Below are 8,437 nucleotides of genomic sequence, written 5' to 3' on the forward strand. Positions count from 1 at the left end.
ATTTTTAAACTTTTACAAATCCTATGATTATTTATTTCTTTTTAATTTTAAATCATTCATTAATCTCATCTCATTTATATACTCTCAAATTAAAATTTTATTTTTTAATATCAAAATTTAATAAATATAAATACCATGGAGTATAGCGTTGAAAAGTGTTCCTCCTGGACTTTCATTAATAATTGGTCCTTATTGATACAAATCAATAAAGCACTAATTCTTCGACTGAAGAATCAAAATCTAAAGGAAAAAATAAATAAATAACCATCAGAACCAAAAACCAAAATCAAAATTAATGTGGGATAATACACATTTATACAAAAAAAACAACAGTGTACAGTGTTACAAATTTACAATTTTTGCTCAAGGTTAACATGGATTATTGATTTTACAATATGGTTCAAAAGTGATGTATTACTTTACCTTTTTTCTAGCAACTTAAAGGCTGTCTCAACCAGTGAGTGAATTGTTAGATTGTGCCTGTTCAATCCAACAGTACCAAAGAAAACATTGAACCTTTCAAGCTCTGATGTGGTTTCTAATACACCTTCCAGCACCTTCTCCATTCCCATATGCTTGAAGGTATCTATGTTTTCTGCTTTGTCTTTCATCATTCAAATCGCAAACTCTATGGCAAACCTCCTTATCCTCAGCATCTTTGTTGCCGGATACTTGTGCTTCTTGAGAATATGTACTAGTATACTTGCCAGTTCAACTTCAGTGATTCCAGCTTCTTAAAATACAGAGCTTGATTCCTGAGAGGACATGAATGTGAAAACATTTGCTGCTAATCCAACCATGACTTCTTGTAGCTTGTTTTCTTCTGATTTGATTGCCAGAAGTATCTGCATAATTTAGCAATTTGTTAAAATTCAATCTGCATAGAAACATAATATGAAGTTCACATTCTGATAACACAAGATCATAATGATGAGAGTAAAATTTACTGTTGGTGCTACGGCCGTAACAACCTTTAGCTGGTTGAAGCATTCTGATCCACTAAAGTAGAGATAACATTAAATTGGGTGCAAAATATCATTAATATACAAAGTAGAGATGACCAAAATCAAAGAAAATATCATTTTGAATCAAGAATGGAAAAAAGATGTCACTAAAGTAGAGATAACACTCGCATTTGACATTATGCCCAACCCAAGAATCTATAAATTCATTCATGTCAAACCAAGTTCTTAGCCATTCAGAATCTATAAATTGTATCAATCACAACTTTCGTTGACTTATTTTATATTTTCTAATATTTACTGTTATGTTCTAAGACAAGTAACAACTAAGTTCTTACACTGGAGGCATGTATCCAAATGTTCTCACAAGACGAGTATGAAGTGATAAAGAGCTTCCAACTTCCCAAAGTTTAGTTAGCCCAAAATTTGCAACCTGGTAAATTTCCAAAACCTTATTAGACAGTTTTAATATTAGTCTTATCAGAAAAAAGAAAACAAAAATTACAAAATAATTATTATTGCCAGGAATATTACAATAAACTAACCTTTTCACGGAAGTCTTTATATATTAATATGTTAGCAGGTTTCACATCACGGTGGATATAAACAGGAACAGTGTGTTCATGTATATATTCAATTCCTCTTGCTGAATCCAGAGCAATTTGCACCCTTGTTGACCATGCCAAAGGTTCTCTCCCTGGAATCATGTTACCAACATTGTCACTAGTATGATAACAAAGATTAAATGTTGAATTTGGTATTTAAGAGCATAAGATCATAAACATGCTTAATTTGGTAGATAATGTAATATGTTATAACATGAAAATATGAATGTGATCTCACCTGTACCATGCAAATATTGGCCTAAGTTTTCATTTTCAATGTATTCATACACAAGGAGAGAGATCCTTCGACGCAATATCCAATCAAATGCACCTAAATTGTTCAGAGTTAAGTTGAGATTCACTGAATGCCATAGAAACTCGACCTTTTGGTGTAGAAGAAAGTAGTTACCAAATTCAAGTGATGAACATGTTTTAAGACCTTCAACTCTGAAAGAAACTCTGTTGATGCTTGAACATCCATCTTCTTAATTGTTGCTTTCTGCATAGAATAAAATTATGCAGATAAAGAACTAAATGGTTAAAGATAATTTATTTTTCCTTTTAATTTTGGAAGGTTATATAACATTATTAAAGATATAATTGGCTTGTTCTTACATGGCCTCTCAATTCTGCAAAATAGACAGCTCAGAATCTACCCTGACCAATTTTGTTATCAGAGCTGAAGTTATTTGTAGCCTTGGCTAGTTCTTGATAAGAGAATTCCATCGATTTTGCCACCATAATTGCCAGAAGGCCAGAAGCACTAGCAGCTGTGGATCCTAAAGTTTCATATTTACCACTGGTAGATGCTTTACAAGGATAAGGAAGAAAAAAAACAAAAAGTGTTATTATTATGAATTCATGATCACAACATAATTAATTCATTGAATATTTTAACATTGTGTCATAGTTAATATGACTTAATCAACTAGAAAGAAACAAATAATAGATTAAGAAGCCTAGAATTTCAATAAAATACAGCTACCATCTTGTTTTCTCTTCTATCCCTTTTCTACTAAGGACGCAGAGTCCGGGAGAAGGAGATTTAAATCGAAATAAAATAGCTGATTATGTACAAGGCCAAGTAAGTAAGGGCATGCAAGAAAGGATCACAATTGAATAAACCTCATCAACAAATTGAATGTTACGCTGGTCAGCAGTATACATCAGAATATCCTGTTAAAAGATAAAAAAAGGATAAAATAAATTAAAAAGTAAAACATTTTCTCTTACATTGAATCATTTCAATAATGAAATTTTGAGAAATTACTCTCCTTATATAGCAGTAGAAACCATTTGACTAGAAAAGAAAAACACAAGTGGTAGTAGTGAAAGAGTATAAACTCACTTCAGCCATTGGCATAATTGACATTGACTGGCCATTCTAGAAACGAAAGAGTCCACCATTGAAATCCTTGCCATAATTATTTAAATAGCACACCACCTTTGATGAACCAAAATTGCCAGCAATAGTATTAAATAAAATTCAATAAAAGAGAGGAGTAATGGAAAGTGGAATCCTGACTGCAAAGTGCCATTGTTTGAGGTAGCGTTTGTTATCATCACTATGACACCCAATGCTTGTACCTCTACTCCAGCTGTTTGATGATTCATAAATACAATAAGGTAAATATTGTAAAAGAAGTAACAACCAACAAGCAATTGATGGTCCTTAAGATAGAGTATTAACATGATTAGAGCAGTGAATAACAAAGAGCTCGTATTGACAGTTGAAAAAACTCCTCTAACTTATCTTTCAACCTTGCATTCTTCAGGGGAGAGGATAAGCAGAATGGAATTCTTATAGAAGAGATGAGATGAATGATCAAGATACCTTTTTAGTTAGACCATGAGCTGACATAATATCATAGAGCTTATGCATAAGCATTTCTTCTTTGACATATTAATTAGAACTCTATAATTTAATGATGAATTAGTGTTGATGAATTAATAAAAACATGTCACACAGAAAAATAAATCATTATTCGAAAATTCATTGATACATGCCACCAGAAATTAGTATCACAATCCCAATAGATACCAGAAAGTACTTTCTCTCTTACAAACATCACATTTGTTATTTGTTACTGAAAAATACATCAAATTAGGACTATCTAAATGAAGAATGTAATTTCTATTTCAAAGAGAATAGCTAAAATAGTAAAAAAGCACAAATTAAATTAGAGACAGGAAAATTCAGGGGTAGTGCCAAGCAAAGAACTTGAAGTTTTTGCCATTCATGGAGCATTGATCTATAGGCTTCCATAAGGATCTCATTCTGCTTATCCATATGTATATTTCAACATAAAAATCAGAATCAAACTAGGATAAGCAAAAATATCAACACTAATTGTATCGCCATCAAGTTACTAAATAATCGCAAAAGTAACAAGCCAAATCAGAAATTAGAGAAGTAATCAATTAAACTTAATTAATGTAGAGGAAATCACAAAATTAACAAAAAATAAGCTTCCATAGGAATGCACAAAAGAACGCAGAAGGAGATCTCAAAAGTTACTGTGTCGTGATCTTAGGAGACGCGCCGAAGGAATAGCTCTGCCTTCGATAATCACATTCACCACTTCCTCTGCAAGACACAACCACCGAAGGATTTACACCAAGAGACATGCACGACCGAATTTGCCAAAAACTAAAATGAAGGGAGCAACACGCTAGGAGATCGAGGAAGAGGAATGGATGATTTACCGTTTTGGCAAGATTGGGGAGCGTGTGAGTGGCGCACTTGGCAGCGGCTTGATCTGACTCCTTCTATGAGAAAGTGGAGTTGAGGATGGAAACCTGCTCCTGGACCTTGGCAAGGATAGTGTCACGGGCATCGCTGGTTACTCTCCCTCTGATCTCAGACGCTACAGCGAGCTTGATGGTGGCAATAGCAAAGAGATGAATACTGCGGTGGCGAATAGATCTGCTAGGGTTTCATTCTCACTCATCTTCCTCTTCCAATTTTTTTGGTCAAGTTTTTGTTTGGAGTTAAATTTGTTTGGGTTTAATCAGAGTAGGTTAGGGACTGGCTATTGGTTTAAAAAATTGGGCTTAGAAATTTAAACTAGTTTTAATTAATGGGGGTTTTATATTTTGCTATAAATAAAATATGTTATGGAGGTTTTCCAAAACTTCCACAAAAAAATTCCTATAAACAAGCAGAAATCTTGTAGTGACTCATGTCAATTATGGATTATTATATATCTTTTGAAATCTCTTAAAATTAGCTTTCTAAAGCCGTTGAAACCAAGTCATTTGGATATATTTAGCTCAAGTTATGCTCTTTTGAAGGTGAAGAGGTCAGGCTGCCAAAACCTCATGTACTATGTGATAAGCTCCACGTTGTACGCCAGCAATTTTTTTCCTTTTACTACTTGGCTTAGAATGATGATTTGCACTCTCAGATTCAGTATTCACTATAGACTATTATATTTCGTTGAAAATCTCTAGAAGTTATCTTTCTAATGGCACTAGAATCACCTCATTTGGAGTTTTGTAGCACAAGTTATTCTCTTTTTAAGGTGAAGAGGCCAGGTTGCCAGCATCCACCTCAACACCAAACTTAAATGTGATCATGTATCAACACACCAATTTCTTGCACCAAACCCTTGTGAATATTCATGCATGTTATAACGCAAGATAATAACTAAAAAATAAGTAAAGAAATAAAACAAATTCAAAGGATACTAAGCATTGGGTTCCCTCTCAACAAGCGCTTCTTTAACGTCACTAGCTTGACGGTTGTTCCTTGCTAAGGTTGAGGTTGATAGTGCTTCACATCTTCCCCTCTCACCTTGAATTTACTTCCTATATCTTCATATGTAAGCTCAAGATGCTCATAGAAAAGAACTCTACTCACTGTGTATGGCAACAGTGAGGGGTGAGATAGCACTACTTTGTCTCCGGGTGAAAAGTCTTCAGTAAAAATTTTCTTGTTCCTATACCCTCTAGGCACTTTCTTCTTTGGAGCCTCCTCCTTGTTTGATGCACACCCAGCACCAAACTTAGGGTTGATGTTAGGAGGTTTATTGATTGGAAAGGGAGGCTTTGGTTGCAAAATCTTTGAGGTTTCAATTGAGTGGTCAGCTTGTTACACCTCTTCTGTCTTTTCCTTTTTACTCAAGCATGAAAAAGGGACCTCTGGGAATGATTCATTAGGTTCTTCCTTCAGATTCAGGTCCTTAGCTTCAACCTTCTTGCAATCCTCTTGATCACTTGAATGATGCATGGTCTTGAAAACATGAAAGATTTGATGCTCATCATGCACCCGTAGCATTAATTCACCATTTTCAACATCAATAAGGGCTCTTCTAGTGGCTAGAAAGGGTCTTCCTAGAATGATTGAGGCATGCTCATCTTCCTCCATGTCAAGAATAATGAAATCCACTGGGAGGAAGAATTTTTCCACTTTGATCAAGACATTTTCAACCACTCCATGTGCAAGCTTCATTGATTTATCTTCAAGTTGTAGAGCTATTTTTGTGGGTGACGAGTGGGTTTTCTGCAAGTAAAGAATTTTACAAGAATAATCACATTGTAAGTATAGTTTCTAAACCAACAGAGAATCCTTTCGTACAAAAGTTTGGTTGGCACAAGTAACAAAACCCAATAAAATTTATAACCGAAGTATTTAAACCTCGGGTCGTATCTCAAGGAATTGCAGGGAAGTATGATTTATTATTGGTTATGGAAAATAGTATATTTTTGGGTTTTTGAAATAGGGAACAGGAAAATAAATTGGCAGGAAATTAAATTAATAACTATAAAAACTCTTAGCAAGGTATGAGAACTGGAAATCCTACCCTAGCTATCCTTATCAGGTGTGATGAGAATTGTTTATTGCTCCCACTTAGTTAACCCTTACTAAATAAAGAAAAGTCAAGTGGACTAATTAACTTGATTCCTCAAGTCCTAGTCAACTCCTATGGAAAGACTAGCTTTAGAGGGATCCAAACCAATCAGCAATTTCCAATTTCCAATCAACTGCTGAGTTTGATAACTCAAGTGTCACCAATTACTCAACCAAAGCCAAAAAGGAAAAATCTAAATTATTTATATCATAAATAGAAGAAAGCAATCATAAATCTAAAATATCTCAAATTATATTTAAACATAAATTCAAATCTAACATGGAAAGGTTCATAAGCCAATTTGGCAACATAAGTAATTAACAAGTAAAAGCATTAGAGTAAATAAAAGTAGAAGAGAAACATAAATTAAAGGAACATTGAACCTGGGATGAAGGAATAACTATACTCTAAGAGAAATCCTAATTCTAAAACCTAAGAGAGAGGAGAGAACCTCTTTCTCTCTAAAACTACATCTAAAAACCTAAAATTATGAATTATGAATGTTGTATTTTTCATGTGTGTGGATTCCCTCATTCTCCAGCCTTTTATTCTGTGTTTCTGGGCTTGGATTTGGGCGAAAAAAGGGCCCAGAAATCGCTAGGGGCGACTTCTGTAATTTTCTGCACGTGGCGTCTGTCACGCGTGCGCGTGGGTCACGCGTGCGCGTCATTTGGAGATTTTCCTTGTAACGTGTATGCGTCATTCATGCGTGCGCTTCGCTTGCGTTTTGCGCTAGGCACGTGTCCGCGTTGTCCATGCATGCGCGTTGCTGCCATTTTCTTCAAAACTCCATTTTGTGCGTTCCTTCTATTTTTGCATGTTTCTTTTCTGTCCTCTAAGCCATTCCTGCCCTATGAAGCCTGCAATTACTTAACACACAGATCACAGCATCGAATGGTAATAAAGGATAATTAAAATTAATATTTTTAAGGCATAGGAAACATGTTTTCACATATATCATAGAATAAGGAAGAAATTGTAAAACCATGCAAATCTTATGAATAAGTGGGTGAAGAATTGATAAAACACACTTAATTGAGCACAAGATAAATCATAAAATAGTGGTTTATCAGTGGGCTTCAACTCTTGAATGTGCAACCTCTTCATCACAGATAATGGCATTAGATTAATACTTTCTCCTAAATCACATAAAGCTCTATCAAATGTAGTATTGCCAATAGTGCAAGGAATTTGAAAACTCCCTGAATCTTTCTTCTTTGTTGGCAAGTTTCTTTGAATAATTGCACTACACTCCTTAGTCATCACCAATGTTTGGCCTCCCTTCAATAATTTATTCTTGGACAACAAATCCTTCATAAACTTAGCATATAAGGGCATTTGTTCAATAGCTTCTATGAATAGAATGTTGATGTGCAAAGTCTTGAATACCTCCCAGAATTTAGAGTAATGCTTCTCCTTGTTTTTCCCTTTGAGCCTTTGAGGATATAGAATTCTTGGCTTGTATTCAAGCACTGGAATTCTCTCTTTTGGTGAAACTTCTGTAGCTTAAATTGGTTGCTAGAAGGTCGGTTGTACGTGCTCCACTTCCAGATTAGTATCCTCTGGAGCTTCCTTTCTTTCCTTGACAGTGATCTCCTCCTTGGTTTCTTCTTTCTTTTCTTCTCCTACCACCTTTCGACTTCTCAAGTAAATAGCCTTGCACTCCTTCCTTGGATTGAGAATTGTGTCACTAGGAAGAACATTTGTGGATTTCTCCCTTTGTTGAGCAAGTTGGCCCATTTGTATCTCCAGATTTCTCAATGAAGCTTCTTGATTTTTAAAGCTAATCCTTGTACTTTCCATTAATTTTTCTAAGACCGATTCAAGGTTAGAAAGCCTCTGAGAGTCTTGTTGTGATGATTGTGAGTTTTGGGAGAGTTTTTCTACTGCAAGTTCAAGATTAGTAAGCCTTTGGGAGTCTTGTGGGGTGGAATGTGAGGGAGGTGGTTGTTGGTGATTTATAGGATGGTTGTTTGGATTGTCGTGATGGTTACTGAAGGTACTCTGCTGGTGGTTA

At 34.9% G+C, this 8,437-nt stretch overlaps 1 long non-coding RNA gene across 2 annotated transcripts; it reads right to left on the reverse strand.

The window, feature by feature from the left end:
• Positions 1-286: 286 nt before the first annotated feature.
• Positions 287-4,603, reverse strand: LOC112754532 (uncharacterized). 2 transcript variants are annotated; one of them, XR_011874383.1, is made up of 11 exons: positions 4,274-4,601; positions 4,086-4,154; positions 2,916-3,165; positions 2,693-2,743; positions 2,183-2,376; positions 1,977-2,066; positions 1,806-1,898; positions 1,508-1,659; positions 1,301-1,395; positions 948-999; positions 287-845 (listed from the first exon to the last, which is right to left on the reverse strand). It is a non-coding gene; the product is annotated as an uncharacterized lncRNA (long non-coding RNA). The 2 variants fall into 2 exon arrangements; XR_003178592.3 differs by lacking the exon at positions 948-999 and having other exon boundaries at positions 4,274-4,603.
• Positions 4,604-8,437: the final 3,834 nt, after the last annotated feature.

Source organism: Arachis hypogaea, chromosome 16 (genome assembly GCF_003086295.3).
Source record: "Arachis hypogaea cultivar Tifrunner chromosome 16, arahy.Tifrunner.gnm2.J5K5, whole genome shotgun sequence".
NCBI lineage: Eukaryota > Viridiplantae > Streptophyta > Magnoliopsida > Fabales > Fabaceae > Arachis > Arachis hypogaea.